Source organism: Lygodium microphyllum, chromosome 17 (genome assembly GCF_053477565.2).
Source record: "Lygodium microphyllum isolate KBCC chromosome 17, Lygodium_microphyllum_v1.1.10, whole genome shotgun sequence".
NCBI lineage: Eukaryota > Viridiplantae > Streptophyta > Polypodiopsida > Schizaeales > Lygodiaceae > Lygodium > Lygodium microphyllum.
In genome coordinates this window covers 9,978,829-10,004,610 of record NC_141151.1, presented here as the reverse complement: position 1 = coordinate 10,004,610, position 25,782 = coordinate 9,978,829, and positions in this window count along the sequence as shown.

Sequence of the window (25,782 nt, the reverse complement as noted above, 5' to 3'; positions counted from 1 at the left end):
TTTTGATTCTATTTAGAGGTTGTGGTTGTGAATAAGTGGTTTGAGGCATGATTGAAGATACATTAGATGTTTTTTGATAGGTTGGAGTGGTTTTTCTTTAAGCTATGAGGTTTTGTTATTTTTTGTTTGGGTTTTCATAACGTCTATGGAGCTTCTATATGTCTTTTCTAAGCCTTTGTATGCTTCTACATGTGGGTGGTACGTTGGATGGGTTCTTAGCTTGGGAAAATCTTCCTACCTTGGAAGGAGAAGAATACAAGCTCAAGTTAGCTTGTTTGAATGAAGAATTGGTAGTTGAAGAGTAAAGCTGAAGATTAGGAGCGAAAACGTAATTGTTGTGCTATGAAGAGTCATTGTAGTGGCTTTGATGACCTTTTGAATTAACCATACCTCTTGGAGAGTGACTGATGCCAAGAGGCATATTCCACAGTGGATTCCGTAAAATTTTATTTATTGTGGGGGCTCATACACAAGGTGGATTCCTTGTGCGAAAAGTTGATGGGGACGCCTGTTCTTTTCGGGCGTCTTGTTAATTTAATGTGCAAGTGGATGATTCCATAGCGGGTGATTCCACAAAATACATATTAAAATTAATAGATGTTTATGAGTTTAGAGTGCGCACTTGTAATAAATTAGGGTTAGGATTGAGTTCTAACCAACTTATTTATTTTGTAGCTGAAGACTGCTAGATATTCACTTTTGTCAGTTTAATTTTATTATTTTCTAACAATTGTGAATGCTTCAGTTGATGTGTAGAGCAGGTAGTGGTGGCGTTGGGAAGCACTAGGTGATAACGTGTATTCAAGTTATTTAGAAGAAATTATCAATTTTTGATGGGTGCGCATCTTAGGCATGGTACCAATATTTATTTTGACGCGCTTATTTATTGAAGCGCTCGATATTTATTTATTATTTTTGTATGCGCATGGGTGCACGATTTAAATATTTGTATTGGACATTGTATTTGAGCACCGCCCGACTCTTTGGATACCTAATAGCTTTAATTCTTTAGTGGAACAAAAGAAAACACAAAAGCTAAAGTGTGCTAATTGTAAATTGGGCTATTTTTTGAGCTTGGAGATCAATAATATATCAAATACATGCTTTGTGGAGTGCTCACACAAGGCATGGGAGGAGATTGTACCCAATTAGTGTTTTGCTTTATGTCGTGCAAGCTTTCTCTCTTGTTTTTTGTGCAAAAGTAGAGTTCTTTTGTTCTTGGGGACCTTTCGATACTCACTACGCGTGCATACAGTATTTGATTTGTGCACCAGTGGTATCAGAGCGAAGCTAAGATCGAGAGCTTCCAATCGCTTACCATCTCGCACAAAGACGAAGCTCTTGAAACAATCGAGCTCTACAGTCAGTCTCGTGGCAATCCGTCAATACCAGCGTGTTCTTGGCAGTTAAGGGTTCCCCTGTTACGCACTCAAATCATGAAGGACTAGTGTCTGCAGGCGGAGGACCACGTGGGAAGCTTGTTCATCAACACGTTTTTTTCTTCAATACCAGAGAAGACAGATAAGTCAATTTAAGCTTAAAAGCTTAATAAAGCTTAAACTCCAAATTTCAAGGACGACAGTGGCAGTATGAACTGAAGGGCGCCAAGTCCGTCGTCAACGTCCTCTTGTCGTAGATGTCTAAAAAAAATTCGTTAAGTTTTTTATTAAAGCGTAAGGCTTTAAAAGCTTACTAAAGCTTAAAGCTTTACTAAGGCTCAGAATCCCAATTTTCAACTCTCTTCCATAGCAGTAGTTCCCACCGGACTAAACATGAACCTGTCTTCAACTCTCTGGAAGCCCCTATTCACACATGTGGATTGACAAAGCCAAATTTCGGCAAACAGTTTGCAACACGCAATCTACACGCAAGATTATCTTCTTTAAGACGACCGTAACATCAAATTCCGCATCCACAAAGGAGAAATACTACAAAAATCCATTTTAAAAAAAGAAGAGAAATAAGCCTTGTAAACCTGACTTTGAGCTATGCTCATCCCGCTAACAAGATTTTGAGAGTGTGAGGTCTTTTGGAATTTTGTAGGATGTCTGATCAAACCATGGAAGATTTTATGGTTGAAGGTGACCTACCCGAACCAATGATGGAGCAAAAACTGGATTTGATTATGTTGCAGCTTCAAGAGGAACGAAGAGCACGTCAAACCTTGCAAGCTCAATTGGCCAATCTACAACGATCTACCACCGACCAAGATGGACCGCAATCTAAAGATCTTATACGACGTACGATCGATGCAACACTTGAAGCGCAATCTATTTGGAAAGAAATAAAGATAAGTAAAAGAAATTTCAAATTTCATACTTTCAATAGGTCACGTGATGTAAAGGTTGTACTTACTTTTATCAGTCAATTTGATGATTATTTCCATGAAAAACAGTATACTGAGAAAGACAAAATTAAGTGTGTCACTAATCATCTAGTTGACCGAGCATCCCTATGGTAGACTGTTGTCCGCAAGATGTAACGTGTCCACTTGTCCACTTGTAGGACCCATCTTAGCAGCCCATCGGGAAGAGAGTCCAGAAAGCGTCGCCCGGCACTCCTATGGAATGTCACGGGGTTTGCAATCTAGGTTTTCCCAAGTCTGCCATGAAGTGGAAGCATTTCGACCGTTCCCACTTAGGATCGACCTGAATCAAGGTTTCCCTAATGGTCAAGTTCCTCAGAGGTAATAACTAGCGTCGAGCCCCAGACGAACTACTTTACGCAGAAACATCAGGGTCGAAGCGGATTTATACTGCACTTAGTTTAAGGAGAATGGAAAACGAGAGGGATGCGAAGCTCGACCTCTCTACCCATAAGGCATAGTCCCATTCCATTCCCCTAAAACAACATAAAACTGGACTCTAGCTTTCTAGATTCTAAGTCATCGTTACCTTGCTGTCAATTCCGTTGAGAAAAGTTCCTGGCCAACCGGGACCACCCTTCCGTAGGACGGACCCATGGTCACATTCACCACACTTTCCTCAAGTTGCTTTAGTTATCTAATTACCTACCACATTTAGTTTGACAAGCAAAAACAGCTTCCTTAATTAGCCAATTAATCACCGATTCCTTCACGTAACTTAAGCACTGACATAGAAAAACAATGTCAAGCAAGTTCCTTTTCAACATTTGATCTTATGGAGCCCCAAGAGGAACACCAAGGAAAAGGGAATTCTCTTACAAGAAAATCTATCTTGTAACATCAACAAGCTTTTTTATTAGGTTTTATATGATCACAATGAAGAAAAGAACACCAGGCACAACAAATCTTCATGCAACATCATGTAGATATCCCACGGATTTGATAGAATCAACCATATTCTTCAAGATCTTCACAAAATCCATCAATAGAACAAAGAAAGCAAAGGAATACACCATCTTTGAATGGAAATACATCACATAGTATTCATCTTCAATGTCTTCATAGTCTTCTCTCTCAATCTCTCACATACAATCACATTGTTTTGATAGAATTGGCTATCTCTGACTCTCTCTCTCTCTCTCCATCAATAGTACATCATATCCTCACTACAATCTCTCAATAATCACCCACAATAATCCTTCTTAGGTCATGGATACACCTCCCAAGAGGTATGTTTGATATGAAGAGGCACCAGAGCCACTACAATGTCTTTTCATAGCTCACCACTGTCACTTCACTCCAGTCTTCACTTGAGTCTTCAGCAGCTACTTCTTTGACTTCTTTTAGCTCTTTTGCACTTGTATTCACCTCTTTCCAAGGCTAGAAAACTTTCCCAAGCTACACTCTCATCCAACAGAACACATACAGAAGCATACAGAAGCTTCATCAGAACTTCACATCTCTACTAATAAACATCATGAGCTTAATAAAACCATTCCAACCTATCCAAAACACTCTCAAACCACTTCCAAACCAATCAATCATCTCATAAAATCAACCATTCAGCTCCCAAAAACAACAAAAATCAGCCAAAAAATAGGTCATTTCAACACTCAACATATCCCCACACTTAATAAGGAAGCGTCCTCGCGACCCAGGAAAAAGGGAATACAAGTTCATTCAAAAGCTCAACTTTGATCTTCAATACATCTTCAAAAACAATCCATCCAACCACGACCTTAACTTATAACCTATATCTGATATAAAGAATACAACGAAAGAAAAACCCTTTATACATTAACACTTCTTATCAAACTGGAAATCACAACAAACTTGTAAAGGATATAAGAGGTTTCTTCTTCTGCATCAGCATCTTCAACTATCCATCCAACAACACCATCACCACAATTCTCCAAAAATGTAGCTCGCACGAAAGCCAATCGAATAGGCAACCACCACGATCTTATCATATAAATTAACCCACAACACAAACACACAACACAACATAACCATCAGAATGACTCCTCCAAAAAGAGATATTTATCATTAAAAATCATCCACCATACAGGGCAAAGGTATCAATGAAGATGATCCCTCTTGAAAGATTGGTGATTTCGAAAACGATCCATGGACAAAGATTCATCTACAAATGTCTTGGGAGGATTCTGAAAAAACTGAAGGCAGCACATCCTTTCCAATAAGACAAGGTATCTGCTAGGCAAACAAAGGGCATGAAAGTACAATACATCTAGTTGCTGGGAATCAATGCTCACATTGACATTCATGCACAACTTTGGAATAGGCTTTGAATCATTATGAGAATGCCTATACATATACGCCAGGTACCAAGTAAAATGAGCAGTTAAGCGCACAAAAGGATCTGCAGATTGAGAATACTGTTGAGCAAAATGCAGATAATTCTGATAAGCCTGACTAGCACTTATCCATTCTCCTGGGATCAATGGCCAATTGATTTGAGGTCCAGTAAGGGAATCATTTAAACTCCAGCCTCTTCTTCGAAGAATCTTCTGATCAAAACCTGGATACCCACTAACCAACTGAGGAGGATTAGGAATAGAAGTGTTAGGAGATGGAAGGGGGACTAATGAAAGAGGATGAAGCAATGGATAGGCAAAATCATAAAATGAAGAATGGATTAAAGATGGATTGGCTGAAAATTGAGAAGATTATGTTAAGAAATGCGTTAAAAGATAAGCAAAAAAAGTTAATAGAATGTCAGGGGATGGGGAAGGACAAGGATCAGGAGGTAGAAAAACTCAATCTTCAATAAAAGAACAATGGGTAAAGATAGGAATTTGAGGAGATCCTTGAGGTTGGAAAAGGAGTAAAATGACTTTTGGGTTAGATTGAAAAAGGGAAATATAAGCATCATACCTATGAGCCATTTGTTGATAATGAGTTAGGCATGGTAAGGATGGACCTAAAGCTGATCTATGATGATAGGCCTCAAAGAAAGAAGTATCAAATGGGGGTTGATTGGAGAGATAGGCTAAAAGATCCACCCTCAGTTTGTTAGTGTTCTGGGCATGAGCTAAAGCTTTGAACTGACGGTGATTCAAAATGACAGCATCAACCATAGTGTGCCATGAAAACTCAGGACACTCAGCCACCTTTGAAGAATACCCTTGGAACATCTCATCAATCCTCAACTCCAAATGTCGAACATACAAAGAAGCTTGTAATACCACATCTCCGACATACCAAGCCAGATCTTCATCATCTGGAATCAGTAAATCACCCCTCAAATACATGTAAGACAGAAGCATCGTATCTGGAGGGACGGAGTCTTCAAAAACCATCCTCACGACTTCGATCAGCAAATCAGATGACGAGGCCCCACTCCATCCATCCTCTGGAATAGGTAAATCCATTGTGGAAAGTTTTATATAGAAGGCCAACTTCTGTTGTTGACAATGGACAAAAAAAGAATGATCTGGTGGAACATAGTCTTGATACTGCTCAAAAGAAGGCCATAACAAATCCATGCGAGATTGCAATCTTTCCACGTTGGCCTGGAATAAGGGACATAAGGTAGCTTGTCTCTGAAGAGCTGCCAAGTCTGCAGGGGATAAAATAGAAAATGGTTGCACAGGACTCTGTGTATTAGACTGAGACTGAGCCAACTGATCTTTGAGTTGCTGGATTTGAGCATTACTTTGGTCTAAGATAGTTGTGGTGGATTTCAACTTCTCTGCTTGGGCAGGTATCACCTCCTTCATCTCTTGACTCTCCTTCTGTATAACTGATCCCTCTCCTCTGTTACAGCAACCACTTGACACCTAGCTTCTGCCAACTTAGCTTTCAACTTAGAGATTTTAGCTTTATGAGTATCCACTAGCTTAGTCTGCTGCTCCATTTGCGTACAAAGGTCAGAGAATTTCTCCTGAGTAGAGGCTAACTCAGTATTGGTCTTATTCAGTTCCTCCTTAGACTGCTGAACTTCATCATAAAATGAAGAATATAATTGCTGGATACAGGCAGTCATCGAAAGTTCAATAGAACTCTGGATATCCTTGCACAGGAATGGAATAGCATCTCCTGTTACCAGGCGGTGAATAGAAGGAATAGTAAGGTCGAGCATCCCATGTCTATGGGCTCTGAAAAGATTTGGCTAACATTAGTCACATTTCCTCGAGTAGCGCGGATAAAATGGTGATCCATCTTGGAGAGGAGGTAAGTACTCCAATCAATGGTTATGCCTTTCAAAATCATTCGTGAAGCTGTAAATAACTCCTTGGAAAGATAATGAGATGGGGATTTTGCAGGCATGAACCTGTCCTGAAGGAACTGGCATAGCTGTTTCCATAGGGGATTGGAAATCATGGAAACACCCACTCCTGACGTGGTAATGACCTTCTTTGGATTAAGAACATCTTGAGTCTACTTCTGCAACAGCTTCAAAATATCATCATTGGTGAACAACTGTCTGGCAGCAAGGACAGACTCCCCACGATATGGCAGACTAAGAGCCTTGCCTAGACTCTTCGGTGTCAGAAGAACAATAGTGCCACGAACTGGACCAGATCTCTTACTGTAAGAGGTTAAAAACTCGTCACAAATGGAAGGATCATCTAGAACTAGTGGGAATGAAAGGCTGACAAACTTGGACAAGCCCGCTTTAGTGACAACGTCCGAATCCAGTAACAAAGAATAATCATGGACAGCCAAAGGAACATACTGAATTGGGGGAGGAGTACGAGAGGACGCCATTTAGATGGTTACACACACACACACCACAAACACATACAAACCAAGAGAATGCCTGCAAAGCAACAGACAAAAACCAAGGATAAGATATCAACCAAAGTGGTAAAACGTGACTCGACCAACTTGTCAAGATTGTGGGAGAGAAGGAAGGAGTCTCGCTTGAAGCTTTCTTGCTTGCACAATGGGGGAAGACACACAAGGGTGGAGGCTGAAAACGGTTTTCCTCTTCTTAGTTGTGTAAGCCAAAAGAACTCAAGTACAAAGAAATAGAAGAACCCTATATATGGGTCTCAAACCAAACTCAACTAACTAAGGTGGCATACTAACTGAGCCACGAACTAGAGTAGATAAGGATAGCTATCATGTAGCTATTATTCATGGGCGGTGTACCAACCGCGTCTGCAACTAACAAGTCGGTGACATAAATACACAACGGTCACCCTGGCGTATCACGAGTGGAGCTCGATATCTCAACACTCCCCCTCGAGCTCAATCCCAATTCCTGCACACCAAGCAGGTCTCTGAACTTGCGCAGCTTCTCTGCGCCCAATGCCTTCGTGAATATGTCAACTACCTGATCCTCTGTGCTGACATAAACTAGATCAATAAGACCTAGTAAAACCCTCTCTCGCACATAGTGATAATGCACCTCAATGTGCTTTGTTCTAGCATGATAGACTGGGTTATTTGCCAAGTGTATACTACTCATGTTGTCACAATAAATGACAACTGGTCCATCTGTAGACTGATGCATATCATAAAGTAGCTTATGCAACCAAGCTACCTCACATGCAGCCATTGCTGCACCCCTGTACTCAGCCTCTATGCTCGACAAGGTAACTGTAGGCTGTTTCTTGCTACTCCAAGTGACTGCAGCACTCCCAAAAGAGAACACATATCCACTGGTAGATCGTCTATCAGAAATACTACCAGCCCAATCAGCATCAGTGTATCCATGCAACTGTATCTGAACCCCAGTCTCATAAAATAGTCCATACTGCAATGTGGACTTCACATACCTGAGTATGCGTCTAGCCGCATCCAAATGTGGTTTCCTTGGAGCCTGTATAAACTGACTTACCAATCCAACAGCATAGCTCAAATCTGGCCTGGTAATAGTCATATAAATCAAACTTCCTACTATGCGTCTGCACATAGTAGGGTCTTCTAGAAGCTCACCTGCATCTGTGCTCAGCTTCACATTCTACTCCAAAGGAACTGAAATAGGCTTACAGCCTGTCATCCCATATTTGGACAGCATGTCCAATCCATACTGCCTCTGCAAGAGCTGAATCCCACTTGGTGATCTAATCACCTCAATGCCCAAGAAATAACGCAGCTCTCCCAAATCCTTCATCTCAAACTTCTGCTTCAATAGCATTTTCACATGAAGAATATCTTCATCACTGTCACCTGTCATAATCAAATCATCAACATAAATGACAAGTAGCATAATACCTTTCTCTGTTTTTCTCACATAAAGTGAGAAATCTGCCTTGGAAATCTGAAAGCCAATAGTGACAAGATATTGTCCTATCTTGTCAGACCATGCTCTAGGTGCTTGCTTCAAGCCATACAAGGCTTTCTTCAACCTGCAAACAAACTCAGGATGAATAACATGCACATAACCTGGTGGCTGCTCCATATAGACCTCTTCTTGCAAATCACCATGCAAGAAGGCATTCTTTACATCCATCTGATGTAAAGACCATCCCTTTGATGCAGCCATAGCAATGACTGCTCTTACGGTTGCCATCCTTGCAACCGGACTAAATGTTTCTTCATAGTCAATGCCATATGTTTGTGCATACCCCTTGACTACTAATCTTGTCTTGTATCTATTCACAGAACCATCTGCATTGTGCTTCACCTTATAAACCCACTTACAGCCAATTGCATTTTTACCTTTAGGCAAAGGTACCAATTCCCATGTAGCATTTGCTTCCAAGGCATCCATGGCTTTCTCCCATTTTTCTTTTCCCATGGCTTCCTCAAAAGAAGTGGGTTTTGGTTCCTGTATCACTTTAACCATATATGCATAGTGAATGGCTGTAAATCCATCATATTTCAGCCTATCCACAGGATACCTAGCTCTCGTAGACCTACGCAAAGTAGGTTCACTCCCAGGTGCTCTCAAAACATCCCTGGTCTTCCTTACTCCAGGTGTAACAATAGAAGGAATACCCAACTCATCATCAATGCTCTGTTCTGAGCCACTGGATTCACCATCCACATAAGAGTGACTTGCATTCACATCAAACATGGACTGATCAACCTTCTCTTTTCCTTTTCGTGATACCTGCATACCACTATTTGCATTACTTTGAGAAGATTCTCCTAATCTCAATCTGCCTGTCCATGGTGAAGAATGTGAACCACTACTAGAGGACGCTCCAGGTCCACTAATATTTTGTGAGTGCTGATGTGAATTTTGTGCAGCATTACCATTTTGTGCATCTACATCATCAATCACATTTACTGGTTTATACCAGCTACTCATCTCATCAAAAACAACATCTCTGCTCACAGTAAACTTAGGAGTAGAAGGGTTATAGCATCTATACCCTTTTTGCTGCAGAGAGTAACCAATAAAGATGCACTTCTCAGCTTTTGGATCCAACTTGGATCTCAACTCATCTGGCACATGTACATAGGCAATGCAACCAAAAATTTTCAAATGAGAAATATCTGGTTTTCTACCAGTATACCTCTCCTCTGGAGTCATTCCATGTATTGCTGCAGTGGGAGTCCTGTTCATTATGTAGACTGCTGTAGCAACTGCTTCAGCCCAATAAAAATCTGGCAAGTCTTTTTCATTGAGCATGGCACGAGATACCTCTCCAATATGCCTGTTTTTCCTTTCTGCAATTCCATTTTGTTGTGGGGTATAACTGCATGAATATTGCTGCTTTATGCCATGCTCCTGCAAGAACTTTGCAAAATCATTTGAGAGGTACTCTCCCCCTCCGTCAGACCTTAGGCATTTTATTTGCAGACCTGTTTCTTTTTCAGCCATAGCTTTAAGGGTTTTGAAATGCCCAAAACCTTCACTTTTCTTTTTCATAAAATACACCCAAACTTTTCTGCTATAGTCATCAATAAAAGTGACAAAATAATGACAGCCTCCAAGAGATGCAGCTTTAGTAGTCCACACATTAGAGTGGATTAATTCCAATGGCTTCTCACTCTCTTGAACATGTCTAGGAAATGGTTTCCTTGCCTATTTTCCAAACTGACAGGCTTCACATACCTTATGCATTTCTGCAACCTTGAATTTTGGCAATCCTGCAACAATATTTTGGGCATGCATTGATTTAAGTCGATGCACATTAACATGACCAATGCGTTTATGCCATATATCAATATCTCCAACTACACCGGTCCCATGTGCAAACATTGCTGCACTCAATTCAGACATGTCTGCATCCAACATAAACATTCTGCCCTTCTTCTTTCCTTTTGCTATCAAGCGACCTTTATTTTTCATATCCTCAACAAAGCATCCATGAGGGTTAAATCTGACCTGCAAGCCCTGCTCAACCATTTGACCGACAGAAACCAAATTCTTGGTGATATTCGGGACATGAAATACATCGAATAGGTATTTCTTTTTCCCATCTTGCATAGACAAGGGAATTTTTCCAATCTGCACAATAGGATGTGCAGTATCATCACCAGTCTCCACAAATCCTGGTTTTTCCATTTTCCTTGCATCCTCCATCCATTCTGCATGACCTGTCATGTGGTTTGATGCACCTGAGTCAACATACCATACATCATTGCTTTCTTCTGCACTTGTCACAGAATTGTTCATGTGCTGCACCATGAACAAATGCTCATTTCTGTCATCACCCTGTCTGCTAGAAGATGCATAATTCCCTTGTTGCAGTTTTCCATTCATGATGTCATTCTGCTTTTTATAGCAGTCTTTAGCCATATGACCCATTTTACCACAGTAGTAGCATTCAACATTACTGTTTGCATTTTGACCTCTTTGCCATCCACCACGACCTCTTTGGCTCCCCCTGCCTCTAGAGTTACCACGTCCTCCTCCATAGGACTGGTTTTCTTGAGTTTGCTGTATATTCTGATTTCTGCCACGGCCTCCAAATCAGCCTCCTCTACCTCTACCTCTACCTCTTCCAGCATTTGAGTAGAAGACAGCTTCTTTTGAAGTTCCTCCTGAAGAAGATGCACCACCATTTCTTTGCTCCTCAGAAATTAGAAGAGCAATCAGCTCCTCAAAATCAGGAAATCTTTCACGAACTGAAATGGATGTCCGAAACTGTGCATAATCCTTTCCTAGACCATTCAAGGTCACAGAAACTAAATCATCATCTTCCACTGGAGACCCAATGGAAGCAAGTGCATCTGCAATCTTCTTCACCTTCATGTGGTAGTCGTTGATGCTCATATTTTCTCTTTGCACATTGTGCAACTCTTGCTTGAGCTGCATTTTCCTGGCTTGCGTATTTGTGCTATACATTTTTGACAAAGTATCCCATGCCTCCTTTGGCGTACTTGCATCTTGAATATGCACAATCATAGAGTCTGAAATGTTGATAGACAGCCAATACATAACTTTCCTGGCTCTCTCATGCCATGCTTTAAATGCCTGCATTTGCTGTTGATTGGGAACATCAGGAAGAACTGGTTCTTCTTCATTTCCTGCAACAAATTCCCAATATCCTTTTCCCATAAGGAAATTCGTCATTCTAAACTTCCATGCTTGGAAGTTGTTCTTGTCAAGCTTTTCAGTGACAATCTGTGAAAGAGAATCAAATGCCATTACAGAAGACTGCAAAAAATTATGTCACTGCAAAAACCACAGCTTCACCCTCACAAGGGAAAATCTGCAAAGCTGGCGAAGGTGGTATTTGACCACACAGTCACTTCCTAGTGACGATTTTGCATCAACAGGCAACAGGGATGATTCTGTAACTCCCAATGTCTCTGCGCACAAGCATACAATGCAATTTTTACAGTAACTATTCACCGACCTGTAGAACAGTGGCTACCCTGCATAAAACTGGGCCTTTTCCTGAGTGCGTGCAGAAAACTTCCGCCTCCAAAACAGGCCCTGAAATGGCCTCAAATCAAAAAAACAGGGTCTCAACCTCTTGCTTCATCGCGAAGGGCGTCTCAACCTGAGACAATGCACTCTTGCACTTTCCGATTGTGCTACATGCAGAGATCTGCTCCCAAAACAGAAAATGAAAGCAACACTGCTCCTCTTACCAGAACACCGCGAGCTTGGCTTGCTTTCTTGAGCTCTTTACCACGAACAAGGCTCTGATACCATGTCAAGATTGTGGGAGAGAAGGAAGGAGTCTCGCTTGAAGCTTTCTTGCTTGCACAATGGGGGAAGACACACAAGGGTGGAGGCTGAAAACGGTTTTCCTCTTCTTAGTTGTGTAAGCCAAAAGAACTCAAGTACAAAGAAATAGAAGAACCCTATATATGGGTCTCAAACCAAACTCAACTAACTAAGGTGGCATACTAACTAAGCCACGAACTAGAGTAGATAAGGATAGCTATCATGTAGCTATTATTCATGGGCGGTGTACCAACCGCGTCTACAACTGACAAGTGAGTGACATAAATACACAACGGTCACCCTGGCATATCACGAGTGGAGCTCGATATCTCAACACAACTATCCCCAAGCAAACCACAACCTAGAAAAAATTCGACATGACCTCTACACATATACGACCGAAAGCTTCATGCTATGCAACATGCAAACACCCAAATCCCCGTATCAGGCAATAAAGAAAAAAAAACTACACATCGTACCCTTAACCGTAACAAAGAAACTAAACCAAAACATAACAACAACCCACACATATCATGACCACAACTTTGATAATCAGGTTTGACCATGGAGACAACTCCGAAGACTTCGCGTACCCATCCCATGAAACGAGTTCATTAAAAAGGGAAAATAAGTGCAGTGAGGGGGAATTAATTTAATGAATGGTTTATTTTAATAAATTATTAAGAAATGGGTGAATTTTTATTAAGTGATAAACCTTAACAAGAAAACCATGGTTCCTTCTTAAAATTTTAATTACAAATTATTAGGTTGAAGCGGTGCATTAATTCGAATCCCGGACTTCGATATCCAGACTGGGTCTCTAAATGCAAATTCATTTATTAAAAATTAAGGTGATGTGGAGCGCTTTTTTGCCAGCGCGTGCTCTTATGACAGCTAGTTCATTTTTATTAAAAATATTAAAGTGCCTCTTAAGCGCACTTAGCGCGTGCTAAGTGAACGGTGGGTTGATTTTAATTAGAAAAATGTGTGTTCGACGCGAGCGCACGTGCCATGGTGGTGTTTAGGATTCATGTTAAAAATTAAACGTGGATTTTAGGGTAGCGGAAAAAATAAAAATATAAAAGGAAAAATACCTGGAAGTGGGTGTATGTGTATGCAATGAATGCGCACTTCTCAATCCAAAATGTAAGTCAGTAATCCAAAAAGAACCAAGGTATCTGGATGTTTCTAGAATTTTCAGTTTGTGTTTTGAATTAAAGAGGATTTTTCACGAATTTAGCATTTAATAAAGTATTTTTAACATAAAATAATCATGGAATAAAATGACACGTCATTTTCAGCTTAGGAAATCTTCCAAAAATAAGCAAAAAAGTTAATGGAATTTTTAGGAAATTTTTTTGTAATTAAATTGGAATTTTTACCATTTTTAATGAATTTTTTCTCATTTTGTGGGTATTTTGAAAAGAAATTTTAATTTTAAAAAGTTCTAAATTTTGTTTTTATGAAATTTTCAGTGTAGAAAAATATTGCAATTTATTGCAGAAATATTGGAAAATTTTCAAGATCTTTTTTTTTTTGAATTTTAAGTGTTTTTTCATTATTTTTTTGTTTTTTTTAAATTTTAAGTGTTTTTTAATGATTTTTGTTTAATGTTTCAATGTATTTTTAGGGTTTTCGGGTTTGGAAAATAAAAATCAGGGAGTATACCCAGGAATGGACTGCGTGGCAGCTTCTTGTGAACAGCCGGCTGGTGCACACCACCTCACGGACCAGTTGACGCGCGTTCCCGCGTGTGAACAGCCGCTAGCAGACTCCCGCACACGAACACCCACACATGCACACACACCCGTTCGTGTGTGGGTCAGGGGGTTGAGAAGAGGTGCCTGCGGGTTTCTGCGTGGTTCAGTTGGTTACTACTGGGTGTCGTCCGGTGGTTTCTACGGGTGGGACTTGGGGCTTATGGGGGGTTTCTCTACGGGTGGGACGGGGGGCTTATGTGGGTGTCTGCGGGGGGGACAGGGGCTTAGAGGGAGGTGGTGTGTGTGGTGGGACTGGGGGGGAAGGGGGGCTTAGAGGGGGGTGGTGTGTGTGATTGGGCCTAGGGGGGGAAGGGGGGCTTGTGGGGGGTGGTGTGTGTGATTGGGCCTAGGGGGGGAAGGGGGGCTTGTGGGGGGTGGTGTGTGTGATTGGGCCTGGGGGGGGGGAGGGGGGCTTGCAGGGAGGTGGGGTGGTGTGTGTGATTGGGCCTGGGGGGGGGGGAGGGGGGCTTGCAGGGAGGTGGGGGGGTTGTGGTTGGGCCTGGGGGGGGGGGGGGGGGGGAGGGGGGCTTGCAGGGGGGTGGGGGGGTTGTGATTGGGCCTGGGGGGGGAAGGGGGGCTTGCAGGGGGTAGGGGGGTTGTGGTGCACGTGGAGGGGAGGACAGGCAGGATCCGACAGGACGGGTGTGTCAGGTGACAGGGCGGCGCTCGGCGGCTTCAACCAGGGCGGGGGCGCGGTATGGCGGGTGTGCAGGAGGCCACAGGCTACACGGCGGCGAATAGGGCGGGCCAGGGCGCTGTGGTGGGGAGGCCCACGAGGCGGCGTCAGAGGCCACGGGGTGGCGGGCAGGGAGCTCGGCGACCACAGGGCGGCACGAGGGCGAAGACGGCGGGCTGGGAGGGCCAGGAAGCCATAGGGCGGCGCTGGGCGGCTTCAACCAGGGCGGGGGCGCCACGAACAGGCGGCTGCGAACCCGGGAGGGCGGCGGGCGGTCGTGAGGGAGGCGTGGCAGCGGGCAGTCGTGAGGGAGATCCGACAGGGCGGGCGCGGTATGGCGGGCGTAACGAGGAGGGGCAGGGCTCAGGCGTGAAGGAGGGAGGGAGGAGAAGGGCAGGGCACCGACGTGAAGGAGGGAGGGAGGAGAAGAGGAAGAGGGAGGTGGAGATGGAGATGGAGATGAGAAATGCAGGGAGAGGGAGATGGGGAGAGGTGGTTGGGGGGGGAAGGGGTCGGGGAGAGAGAAGGGTGGGGGTAGGGGGGATGGATGGAATTGGGGAGGGTGCCCGGGGGCTGGGTGCCCATGGGAGGGAATGGGAGGGGTGGGGAGGTGCCCATGGGAAAGGGGTGCCTACCATAAAAGAAAGGCGCGCCCCGTCCCGCGCGCGTGCGCGGGGCGGGGTAAAAAAATTTGCCGTGACGAGATCGAAATAGTGCCGGGATGGCGGTATGGAGCACGCGGACGCGACCGGGGCGTGTGGAGACGAGTGAAATCAAAAACGGGCGTGTTCACGCGCGGGATGAGTTACGCAAAACACGGAAAAATAAAGAAAAATTAATATCCCCCAATCTGAGCATCGAAACGAAATGTCGTAAAAACAAAAACTGTGCAGGTTGGCAAGGGAAAGACAGGGGAAATGTGCAACGGGGATTCCAGGGGAAAGACAAGGCGTTCATATACAAAAAATGTAAAAAATGGGTCCAAAAACACAAATAAAAATTAATATCAGAAGATCCGTGCATCGGAATGAGGTGCAAGAAAAAGGAAAACTGTGCAAAAAGACATGCCCGACAATGCTATCATGTCAAAACATGGTTCTGACTGAGATAAGACGCGGTCACATGGGAAAAACCCAAAAACTAGACCCGAAAATGGGATCGGAAATTAATATTGGACGAACCACTTGCCAGAATGAGAGGCAGTAAAAAGGAAAAAGGTCCGCAGGAAGGGGTGGTACAGGGTTGTCATGTTAGAACGCAGAGGGGTTCACATGCGAAAAACACCAAAAATACACCCGAAAACACATTGAAAAATTAATAATTAAAAATCCAGAAGCCGAAAGAGGGTGGAGGAAAAAGGAAAAAGGTGGGGGAAGGTGCGGGGACACGGCTATCAAATCAAATTGGAATTCCGATACAAACAGGGCAGGTTCACATGAAAAAATGTCAAAAAGACGCACGAAAAAGGCTCGAAAGACCGCAAAAATTAATATTGGACAAACCATGCATCGAAATGACACAGAGTAAAAAGGAAAAATGTCAGAGAGAAAGTGGTGGTAAGGGCTATGATGTTAGATTATGGTTCCGAAGCAAGAAAAGCGCATTCACATGGAAAATCGGCTAATGTGCGCAAAATGCTTCAAAAATTAATAACTCAAAAACCGTGCACCGGAATAGGGGTGGGTAAAAAGGAAAAATGGTCAGTTCAAAGGGATGAACAGGGCTATAAGATTGGATGTGGATTTCGGTGAGCATAGGATTCGTGCACATGACAAGACAACAAAATCAGGGAATGAAGGAAAACTGCAAGGGAACAACCCTGAGGGTGGGTGGAAAATGGATGGATGGGCGGGAAGGGACCCCATCAGGGTAAAAGAAAGTCATGGCATACATGCATGAGCAGGTTGAGGCATATACAGAGGGGTATGCAATGTAGACGCGCAGGGATGCGTCCCCACACTTAAAACATGAACGTCACTGAAAAACAAAAGGTGTAGGGTTAGAAAAACTTGGCCCATATTGTTGAGGATCAAGGTTGATTGTCGATGGCACGTCCTGTGTCGTTGTCGGCTGCTGCAGGAGGTACCAAGGCATCTTTAGAGCACACGTCCTTTGTGGCAGGGGCCACGCGACAGCACCCATGGAGGTAGCTGGTTGAAGGAATCACAGGAAATTTGTCGATGGCAAGGGATATTACACTCAACTCACAATCACTCATATGGAATGAAAGAACAGTCACTCACCCCATGACTAATATCACTTGAGGAATAATGATTGAAACCCATATCTCATACCCGGTTTAGAAATCGACAAGGGGGATGGTGTAGAGGGAGTATGCCAGGGTGCACAGTTGGTGGTGCATTAGTGCGTCGAACCCGTCTGACATAAGTGCAAGGAGGAAGGCCAGGGAGCCTTACAGTGCAGTGTACAGAATAGGGTGACGTGTCCTGTGTTGATGGCAGAAACCCACCCCGTGGGTGCATAGGGAAACGGGAACATACCTGACTCCAAGTATCGTAACGTCCCTCAACCTCACCTCTCGGTAAGTGATTGAGGAAACAGCAGTCACACTCAACCCACCCTCTGTCTCACGCTCTGTTGATAGATACAGGAGGGCAACCATGTCTTGAAACCCATTGATGTAATCCTCACGGTCACTTGTGCAGAGATTGTATGCCTTGTGCGCATTTGATGGTGCAACTATGCATCCTGCCCTGTGCCGGCATACGGTGTGAGAAGGAAGGCCAGGGAACCTTATGGTGTAGTGCACAAAAACAAATCGTGCTTTGTGCATTGAGAGGCCCGTCCCATGCGTGCAACACTTCATTCACACTGCTCACCTCTCATTTGATTTGAAGGGAAAGGACTGGTCACTCGGCCCACCCTCTGTCTCACTCTCTGATAGATACAGAGGGCAACCGTACTCACTTCCCCATCCAGTTAGGATGAAAGCTCGCGTCACTCGATTGTTTGTCGATGAAGATCGCGTCGTCAGTTATTGAAGAGGCATACCCAGGGAGGTAGCCATCAAATCTGGTACTTCAATTGGTTGTAGAAAAGGTCATCTGCAAAAGGGGGCAGATAGACTGATGAAGTTGCAGAGACAACGCACCAAGGGAGGTGGCTTCAAATTTCATCTGGACCATTTTGTGCTCGTGAGTTAGTTATCCTGAACTGTGGGGTGTTACCACCTTTTCCACAGCCAGCTTCCCGCCCAAGGGTGTTAAACACCTTTTCTTGGAACGAGGCCTGCTATGACAGGGAATTGCTTCCTTTTCTCCCATAACAGATTTTTTTTTTTGCTTTTCTTGTTTATTTTTTTTCTTTTCTTTTTCTCCTACTCCCGAGGGTGTTTCCACCTTTTCTCGAAGAATAGGTCGGCATGACAGGGACCTAAGTCCTTTTCTCCCATGACCGATATGTATATTTTTTTTCTTTTTTTTTTCTTCGAATTGAGTAAGGGAATGGTAGAAATACCACTTTTCAAAACCCACCTCGCCACTGCCGCTGGTGGAAACTAGAGGAGAAGAGATCAGGGCTGGAAGGTGGGGTTGAGGAGATAGAGGGTTGCGTCCACCTCATCAGGAGTGGCTGAAGAACGACTATCAGAAGTAGTATCATAAGAGTTACAGTGCCACGCCAACAAGGGAAAGGATCAGGTGACCATGATTGTCAAGATCCCCAAGGAGGGAAGTACTTCTTCAGGCGATATCCATTGATTAGGAAGGGATCATCAGAGGCATCAACGGTCTGCACTTGGATAGAGCCATTAGGGTTCACAGCAAGTACCTTATATGGGCCCATCCACCGCTGTTGAAGCTTGCCAGGAAACTTGCCAAATCGTGAATCATAGGCTAGGACCAAATCACCTTCCTTGAACTCCTTGTGCTTGATGAAGCTGTCACGGTAAGCCTTGCGTCAAGCTTGCATGGCTTCCATGCACTGTAGAGCCATCCTGTGAGTTTCGTCCAAACATTCCAAGTGTAGGAGATGGCGTTGTAGTGAATCATCATCCCCCAAATGCTCTTTGATAGCCACTCGCAAAGAGGGAAATTCCAATTCAACAAGGAAAACAACTTCTGTACCATACACCAGCTAGAAGGGTGTCTGTCCTGTTGCTGCTTTATGGGAGGTTCTGTATGCCTAGAGGACCTCTGTAAGTCGATCATACCAATCACGACGATGTGCAGCAATTGTTCTTATCAGAATCGAGCAGAGGATGCGATTCGTGACTGCGACTTGGCCATTGGCTCTGGGGTAATAAGGAGTGGACTTGGGATGGCGGATCTTACACAACTCTGTCAACTCTTCCATGACTTTATTAATGAAATGAGTGCCTCTGTCACTTACCAACTCTAGGGGATTGCCAAAACGGGTGATGATATTCTCGTACATGAATAGGGCTACGCTGTTACCATCGTCCCGCTTTAGGGCTTTAGCTTCACACCACTTTGTGACATAATCCGTACATACGAGGATGTATCTGTTCTGCTTCCTTCTGGTGGGAGGATCAATTGGGCCTACGAAGTCGATGCCCCACTTCTCAAACGGCTTCAAAGGAAGAATAGTTTGTAGTGGCATGGCACTTGACTTGGTAGGTTTCCCCATTCTCTAACAAGCATCACATCGCTTGCAGTAATCATAGGCATCCTTATGAATGGTCGGCCACCAGTAACCTGCTAGCATAGCCTTCCTAGCTGTGGCTTCTCCTGCAAAGTGGCCTCCACATGGCTCATCATGGCAAGCCTTCAGAACAATCCCAATCTCATCTCCTACAACACATCTTCTGAGCACTTCATCTTTGACTTTCTTGTACAGTGCACCGCCTAACAGGGTGTAGGGGGCTGATTCCAACATAAGCTTCTTCCTTTCCTGACTAGAAATACCAGGAGGGTACTGTTGGGTTGCCAATAGATTGGCAATGTCTGCATACCAGGGAGTTACAGTTTCTACCAGGAATAGGGAAGCATCAGGGAGGTCTGAATCATCCTGCTCCTCATCTGCAATTTGTGGGATACGTGACAGATGATTAGCCAGAACATGGGAACGACTAGGTTTAGTAATTACCTCAAAGTCGAACTCCTGAAATAGAAGGAGCCATCTCATCATTCGTCCTTTCACATCCGCTTTGTTCATCAGGAAGGATAGGGCCTCATGATCCACATAAAATTTAAAGTGGGTAGACAGCAGATAGTGGCGGAACTTCTCTAGGGCAAACACCATTGCCAAGCACTCCAGCTCTGTCACTGTATAGTTCCGTTCCCTATCAGTGACTTTTCGGCTTGCATAATAGATGGGCTGATCTAGCTTCGAGGAGCCCTTCTGGCAGAGAACTGCACCTAAGCCTTCAATAGATGCATCAGTGTGCACATGGAACTCCTTCGTCCAGTCAGGAGTTGCAGGATGGGTGCCTCTATCAGACACTGCTTCAGAGTGTTGAAGGCTTTGTCACATTCTTCCATCCAAATAAACTCTGCATCTTTCCTCAGAAGCTTGTGCAAGGAGGTTGCCTTTATTCCAAAATGGGCTATGAACCTTCTGTAGTAACCCACGTGGCCTAGGAATCCCCTCAACTATTTGAGGTTGGTGGGGGCTGTCAGAGCTACGATCTTTTCGATCTTTGCAGGGTCTGTTGATATCCCTTGTGCAGAGACAATGTGGCCCAACAGAACTCCAGAAGAGACCCCAAAGATGCATTTTTTGGGGTTGAGGGTAATCCCATACTCCCGGCATCGATCAAAATATTGTTCCAGGTGTCCCTAGTGTTCACGGATCAAACTATAGACACAGAAGTCATCCAAATACACCTCAATAAAGTCGTGCAGATGATTTTGGAATGCGGCCATCATGACTCGCTGGAAAGTAGCAGGGGCATTGCAAAGTCCAAATGGCATCACTCGATAAGCATAGGTCCCCCATTCTGTGGTGAAGGTTGTTTTAGATTGATATTCTTCTACTATCTGCACTTGGTTATATCCGTTGAATCCATCTAGAAGGGAATAAAGCTCATGTCCTACCACTATGTCCAACAGCTGGTCTGTGAAAGGGATAGGAAAGTGATCCTTCTTCATCTTGGAATTCAACTTGCGGAAATCCACACATATTTGAAGCTTGTCATTCTTCTTGGGTACCACCACGATGGGTGAAACCCATTCACTATTTGCCACTGGATAGATGAACTCGGCTTCCAGAAGCTTCAGCAGCTCTGCTTTCACCAAGGTCAAATAATTCGGGTTTATTTGCCTCTATCGTTGCCGTACTGGCTTGGCATTAGGCTCCAAGTCAATATGAGGCTGACATATTGTGGGATCAATCCCCTTTAGGTCTTTGTAGGACCAGGCAAACACGTCCAAATTCTCTTTCAACAAGTTGTACAAAGTTGACAACTCCTCTTCTGGTAGGCTGCTACCCACCTTCAAATGGTGTTCAGTGCCATCTGCATCCACAAAAGTTAACTGCCTTTCACCTTCTACTTCACGGATGAAGGTCCCACGGACTGCTTCTGGATACAGATCCAACTCCTTTAATGGAGTGGTGTCCTCATCTAATGTTCCACTAGAACCAACTCCTTCTTTTGGTGGAGACTTAGGTTGCCTCTTGAGATGTTGAAATGGGATTAGAGCCGTTTTGGGTTTGGTTTTACGATTAATTACCTCTTGGCTTGAAGACTCATCTTCTGATGACACGTCCAGGAACATCACATAGCAGGGACCCTCTAATGCCTGTTGGGTTTCTAGGACTAGTGCTTGTTGGCACGGTACATCATCATCATCTTTTCTTGGCAAAGGTGGGTGAGGGCGGCATGAGCCACTGCTGAAAGACGGCTTGGTCTTCTTTAACCATTTCTTATAAAGATTTTGCATATGAGAAGATCCATTTACCAGACCAAATGGGACCATCGCCATTCTGTCCCACAGCATGAGCTCGTCTGCTTCTGATGCTTCTAAAACTTCTTCTTCATATGTATCCTCTTCAGGTGGGATAGACTCTTCTATCTCGCTTTCATAACCTTCTTCTTCAATATCATCTCCATCCTTTTCGGTCTTTGTCTCTATCTCTGGCTCTGGCTCTGGCTCTAGCTCTGACTCTGGCTCTGGCTTTGGCTCTGGCTCTGGCTCTGTAGGAGCTCTGTAAGAGAATAACAGGTTCTCTGTTTCACCTGCTATCTCTGTCTCTGGCTCTGCTATGGCCATGTAACAGGGAGAGCAGTACATCCATGCTTCTATCTCACTGTCAGAAGTGATTTCCGAAATCGTTCCCGGTTCAGGCAGGAAGTATTCACCCATGGACAGGGACTTTGCATCGTTTGGGAGTTGGCTTATAGTATCCACTGTTAAGGAACGTGCCACTGTTTTCTTGGCAAGAATCTGTTTGACAGCATCTTCGTCTGCTGATGTTCCATCTGTAGCCTCATTAGGGGAGTCAGAAGATAATTCCAAGGAGGTGGATCCATGTCCTTTTTGAGCATCATATAGCTTCAGCACCACTTTATTAGGTCCTCTACCCAAGGTCAAGGTCCCTTTGAACCAATCCATCCTTGCTCTAGCTTCAAAAAGCCATGGTCTGCCCAGTAACAAAGGGTAGGATATACCATAAGAGTTTGGCTTCACCACCAGATAGGTTAGCCAATAATCTTTTCCAGCCATTGTAGTCTTCACATATGGGAGAATGCCCAAAGGCTTGATTCTGCTCTGATCCGCCAGTCTGATGAGCCATTGGGTGGGTTGCGCACCTTGTAGGCATAGATCCTTCATTGTCACATCCGTCATAATGTTCACTGCTGAACCACCATCAATCAGCGCATTTGCAATGAAGCAACCTTCTATCCACATGCCAGTCTCTGGGGTACCTGGATCTAGGAAGGCCTTAGCCATGTCCAGTTCTTTTACAGGCTCTGGAGCTTTGTTGGACTTTGTTGCTGTTGAGGGAGAAATCCTTAAGCCACGTCTTCTTGTCAGTATACTTTTGAACCTTTTTCGGCAACTTGGAGACAACATCAATAATTGTCGGAATGTGAGGTTTGGTTTAAAGGTATCTAGATCTCTGACCAGATCGTATTCCTTAATAGGATCCACTGGCTTCTCTAACTGGTTAGGGAATGGGGCGACACCCATTTTCATTTTTCTTATTTCTTCCAACAGGGGCATCATGGGGACTTCTTCTGCCACTTGTGGCACTTTCTCCTCTTCTATCTCCTGGACCTCTGGTCCTGTCTCTGGAACTGTCTCTGAAACTCTCTATGGCACTGTAGTGCTCTGTATGACAGTGTCAGGCTCTGTTGTGTTCTGTTCTTCTGGTGGAAGATTGAACTTCACTGTTCTGGCAGGAGGATTATTTTCTTTCTGGATAGGGGGTTCCTTCTTCTTCGCACGCGTGATGGCAGCAACTTCCAATTCCACTAAATTGGAGGTAGACTCTTGGGCCTTGGACGGATTATCAGTAGCACTGTTTTTCATTGGGGCTGGGCTTGGATAGTCTTTTGCAGTGTGGCCTTCTCCTTTGCATCGACTGCATAAGGGCTTGTAATCCACTGTCCATCTGAGATTTGGACAATTTGGTGAAATGTGCCCCTTTTCTCCGCATCTGTAACACTCCACTTCTGATCTCTGACCACCACCAGACTGTCTTCCTCTGTAACTTTGAGAGGGAAACCTCCTTGGACCGAAATTAGGACCAAACTCTCTAGTCTTGGGTCCAATATCTTGTGTTGTCATTTTGGATTCCAGCAAGTTGAATCTTGTGTCTTCTTCCTTCCTTCTCCTATCATGCATCTCTTTCAGAGAGCAAATATCCTCTGTATGGTTCTTCCGCAAATAGTAGGAATAGGAAGCTCCAGGAATGGTTGGTTTTCATGTACATTCAGTGGTGGCTAAATGGCCTGCTTGATGACACTTACCACACCAAGTATTTGACCGCATCACATCTCTTCCTGCTCCTGCCACATTGGATATGCTAACGGTATTCACTTTCAGCGTCTGCAACTGCTCTGTAATCACATCCATCAGCTCCTTTTTTATATTTGCAACTGAGTTGGATAAATAATCTTTCAAGCTTTCTCCTCCTGAGGTACTGGCAATAGGGTTTTGAGGAGTCTCTGTAATCACTGCATAAACAGGTTGGGTTGGTGTAGAGGGGTCTCTGTTCTGATTCTGATTCAGAGCTCCTGTTTGAACTATTGGCTGTTGGCTCCAATTGGTAGGGTTCCATTGTTGCTGCTGATTTGGCATTGGGGAAATTGGTTGGGACCATTGTTGTTGTGGTTGAACCATCATTTGAGGCATTGATTGTGGCCACTGTGGATTTGGTGCACTGTATTGTGATACTGGGGGCATCTGTTGGTAGGGGTAGGGGATTGTCCCTGGGACTGCATTTGGTGGGTATAGCATTCCTGGCATCAGAGGAGGTAGGACTCCTCTTCCTGGATTCATCGCCAATCTAGTTTCCACTTCATCGTACAGTCTTGCACCTTCTATTGCAGCTTGCAATGTGGCTGGTCTTTGCAGCTCCACAAACTTACGGACTTCTGGTTGTAATCCTCTGAGAAACACCCCCTTCTGAATGCCATCATCTAGATTATGGTTAGTCCATCTCTTCAGGATGGATTCCATTCGTGAGACATAAGCTTCTACTCTTTCTCCAGAGGACCGACTTAGGTTCATAAATTCCTCTCGCATCCATTCTTCAAAACCCTCACGCCTGAATTTAGTGAGGAAGGCCAACTTTAGGTCGTCCCATATGCCAAAAGTTCCTGCTACTTGTCTCTCATACCACTGAAACGCCACGCCCTTGAAAGTGGCGGGGAATATTGCCAACCAATGCTCAGGCGTTCTGGCATTGTTAGCCACACATGCTACCATAAACTCTGCTACATGAAGATCGGGGTCTTCATTGTACTCTCCCTTAAAAACTGACAATGGGACTACATTCGCTGGCCTGCCATCAATATTTCCAGGACGAATCTGGCTTGGAAGTGGACCTCCAACAGGAGGAGGAAGGGCTTGATGTGCCATTGGGACTTCTGTAAAGAGTTCCGCAAGGGCGTCAAAGGCGGCTTCTGCTGCGAGCTCATTCTCAGCTTTGATTTTTGCTTTCTCTCTTCTCACGTACCTCTAGACTCGTTCTAACGCTTGCCTCTTTATTGCGTCATTCATCAGGGGGTTGGCTCCATTATGTTGTTAGTGCTCCATAGAGGGATAACAGAAGGCTTCAGTCTCTGGAGGACTCTCTTGCCAACATTTCTTCCACTTCTTCCTTTTCAACGTCTCTGAATTCTGCTTCCATGCCACTGCACAGAGGAAGGTATTCGGTTCTGAAGGTGTCAAAATGCATACGTCTAAGCATTGTGGTGGTGCCATCATCCTAGTAATGCCGACTTCTGATGGTTTCAACAGTGTATGTTGTAAAAAACACTCTGTCCACCAACTTCCAGTGGGTTGCTAATTGGACAAACAGAAGATTGTCAGAACACCAAGCATCCCATGTATCTTACCGTTGAGCATCCACGAACAAATTCCAACTCTTTTCCTTCTTGTCTTTATGAACCTCTACAGACCATGACTCCTGAAGCTTCTTCACAATCTCCCACTTGATGATGTCTGGAAACTTCTCAATGAATGCCAAATCTTCCATGTATGGTCATTCTCTCTGTTTCTACTCTTCAGTTTGTTCCCAAATAGTTTGCCACCAAGATGCAAGTTTCTGCTGCTTCAACAGGAAGAGGACACTGTTCACCACATAGAGCATGCATCATGGTGGTGATGTGTTTCCGCCATTGTGGGATGAACTTTTTGTGGAAAGTGGCTTTGATTATGAGAAATTCCAACTCTTCAGTGGAAGAATGAACTTTACAAACATCCATTGAATTCTTCTCTTCTTGGCAATGCCATTTCCTTCATTTTCAGCATCTTCTGGTGCTTGTTGATGGCAAGCTTCCCCA